Below are 2,509 nucleotides of genomic sequence, written 5' to 3'. Positions count from 1 at the left end.
GGCGCGGGGCCTCCCGGCCGGCGGCGCGCGGCAGTGACGCACCGCCCGCGCGGCCCCACGGGACTCGGGAAAATGCCGCACAGACTAATAATTCGTGCATACATGGGTACAAAAGTGTTTATCGATCGTGTAGCGTAGCGTTGGGAGTGTTTGGGCTGGAGAAGAGGGGGCTCAGGGGTGACCTTGTCACTCTACAGCTCCCGCAAGGTGCCAGGACAAGAGGACACAGCCTCAGGCTGCGCCAGGGGAGGGTCAGGCTGGACAGCTGGAGATCCTCTACAAAAAGTGATTCCACATTGGGATGTGGCACCCGGGGAGTGGTGGAGTCACCGTTCCTGGAGGTGTTCAATGAAAGATTGGACCTGGCACTCTGTGCCGTTTTCCCATGGTAGTGTTCAGTCACGGCTTGGACTCGATGACCCTAGAGGTCTTTTCCAACCTGATCCTGGGAGCCGTCTTGTACTTTGCATTAAGCTCAAAACCCGGAGACATACGGATCAGCACCCAGGCCTGAATGCTTAGTCTCACAAAACCATAGCAAGCCCAGTAGTATCAAGAAATAGGGGGATCCTACTCGTGAAGTGTAGCTCGTGGTTATGTGGTTGCTGTAAACTGTGTCTAAATAGGTTGAGTTATGGCAGGAGAATGAGGAGGAGGAAGTAAAACACTGACTAGTCAGAGTATACCTTTGGAAAAGCACTTGGGGGAAGGGGGCACAGCTGGATTATTGAATTGCCTGTTACATGTTCTTCAAAGTTAAATTTGACAGTTGTTGCTAAGGCTCTGTAGCAGGATGCTTGTCTGGAAGGGGAAAAACACCTTGGAACAACTATTGAAAAAGCTATCCGTGGTAAATGAAGGGGTCATCATGATGCTTTTGGTGCTCAATAATGCTGAAGCCAGTCTGACTCATCAGTCCCGAAGTTAAACATCCTGACAGTGAGTTGAAGATGTGATAGACCTGGTAAAAAACCCAGAACAAATAAGTGATACTACTGATAATTTATCTAAAGTTGCTGAGCTGACACAGCTGGCCTGGAGACCTATGATTGACAGTCAGTAACTTCATACTGTAAAAGCCCAGTCCCAAATTTTAAGGGCAGGGTCTTCTAACATACCACTTCTTGAAGTGTATGTGTGGATATTTCTCACTTGACTGGAAATGCTGCTCAAGGTTACTCATGACTGAGCAAAAGAAATTAGTCCACAGTCATTGGTATGGGAGAGAACATTATCTCTACTTAAATGTTTTTTTCCTAGCTTTAATACAATTGCTTTGAAACAATTGCTTTAATATTGCATCATAGTGCACTATAAGAGCTGTTCTACCTCCTATACTGTGTAGTAAATAATTCTGATTAAGATATTTTTGTCCAATCATTATCATAATAAATCATACATATTTATGTATCTGGTTTGCCATCCTTAAATCCTCCAGGACAAAGTTGCATAAAAGTTCATTTACACCTATATAACCCTTTACACATAAACCACTGATGGTCTGGGGCTAAGATTGGATCCAACTGCATCCAGGCTCCACTCTGAGAAGAACTTTAGAAAGCAAGGAGGGGCCCTGTCTGCACCTCATGACATAATGGGAGGGCTTCTTTAATAATTAAGCTCCCACTCTGCCTGTGACAGGCTCCCCATACACGTGGTATATTTTTCTTGCATGAGATTATCAGATTTGGTCTTGGACTGCACAGATCTGTATGAGTTAAATATCCCTCTGTGATGGTCCCCTTTCACTAGCACCCCTTCCCAACTCTCTGACTGATGCTGACAGTGTACTGCTGTGAAAGTGTTTGATTATCACACTACTTGACAGCTGTCTTCCAAGGGAAAACAGCAAGTCTTGAACCTGCCCTGTGTCACCTGTGACTAGCTCAGTTGTAACCTGACATCTGGAAGCACTTGATGCCATCCCAAGACAGGTAACGGTTCAGGGCACAACATCTCCAAGGGCACATCCAAGTAGAACCAAGTAGAAGAAAGGATCCAGACCTTAGAGCAAAGGAGAGCAGACTACAGATATACAGGTCTGCTTTTTGTAAGCGGACAGTATTAATACTTAACCTCTCTCTGTGGATGTTTACACACTGTGCACCTACCAGTAGGTGTGAAAATAATTAGAGTGAAAATAATTTGGAACACACCACTTACATTCTTCATGTTCTAATGAAAACATGACACGCTCAGAAATCAAACCAAAGATTACCACTCTGTTACCAGGGGAAGCATTATCCTTCTCTGCAACATGCATAAACACCACCATAATAAAATAAACATATATTTTTGAAAATGAAATGAGGAAAAAAGCACAGCACTATGGAAGAGATAAAGAATAGAAGAATTTGCAGTCCTATGCAATCAGAGTATTTTCATTCTTTTCATGGAAGTGCCTGTTCCACATCAGCCTATTTCATGAGCATTTTTAGGAATTCTCTTCTCTTGCTCATTCTAGAAAGCACCTATTCACAAAAGAAATTCTCAAGAGCACATACAGAAA

The sequence above is a fragment of the Oenanthe melanoleuca genome, chromosome 3, assembly GCF_029582105.1.
Source record: "Oenanthe melanoleuca isolate GR-GAL-2019-014 chromosome 3, OMel1.0, whole genome shotgun sequence".
In the NCBI taxonomy this organism is placed as follows: Eukaryota; Metazoa; Chordata; class Aves; order Passeriformes; family Muscicapidae; genus Oenanthe; species Oenanthe melanoleuca.
This window is presented reverse-complemented; position numbering follows the sequence as displayed.